Genomic DNA, 1009 nt, shown 5'->3' with positions numbered 1-1009 from the left:
TTAACTGGTACTTAATTTATCGACCCCGAAAAGATGAAAGGCAAAGTCGACCTCGGCGAACTTTGAACTCAGAACGTAAAGAGAGACGAAATATTTTTTCTAGTCTAGGCACAAGGCCCGAAATTTTGGGGGAGGGTATCAGTCAATTAGATCGACCCTAGTATGAAACTGGTACTTAATTTATCGACCCCGAGAGGATGAAAGGCAAAGTCGACCTCGACGGAATTTGAACTCAGAACGTAAAGACACGAAATATCGCTAAGCATTTCGCCCGGCGTGCTAACGTTTCTGTCAGCTCGCCGCCTTTTGACAATTTAATAATAACTGGCGTTTTGTTATTCTTACAGTACGGAGTTCGGTTCCTATCACGGGTGTTAAAAGTGAAAATGCCCAACAACTCCAGAATTGTAATTAAACGAATGAAAAGGTAACGAAAGAATGAATGAATGAATGAATGAATGAATGAATAGCGAAAGAAAACGAATAAAGATAGAAATGAGAAAAGAGAGGAAAGAAAAGGGGAAGAAGGAAAAGAGGTGAAAGAAAGACCAAACAATGCCAGGTCGATCACAAATGAAAGGCTGAATACAATTTGCTCTCCTGAAAGCTGGGGAACAGAGAGAAACACCTATGTGGTTATCAAGTGAGCGAATGCTTACAAGGCATTCACTTAAAAAAGAATCGGATTTTAGAATTCCTGAGATCATAAGAAATGCATCTTGTTAAAATATCGACGCTATGTCGTTGTTGTTGTCGTCGTTGTTGTTGTTGTCGTCGTTGTTTTTGCTGTTGTTGTTGCCTATCTCCAAACCATCCCTGACTGAGAAGATCTATGACCGAAAGAGCTCCGATTTTAACCAGCCTGCGTAGATAGAACTACTTTATCGAATGCGTCCTTTTGTGTATTTCAGATTTTAGTGTTTGACTCGGTTATTTGGCAGAGGTGTTGTTTGCAGTCGTGTTTGTTTGTTTGTCCGGGATCCCGGACATGATGTGTCTCCTCCTTCTG

The sequence above is a fragment of the Octopus bimaculoides genome, chromosome 2 (genome assembly GCF_001194135.2).
Source record: "Octopus bimaculoides isolate UCB-OBI-ISO-001 chromosome 2, ASM119413v2, whole genome shotgun sequence".
NCBI lineage: Eukaryota > Metazoa > Mollusca > Cephalopoda > Octopoda > Octopodidae > Octopus > Octopus bimaculoides.
This window is presented reverse-complemented; position numbering follows the sequence as displayed.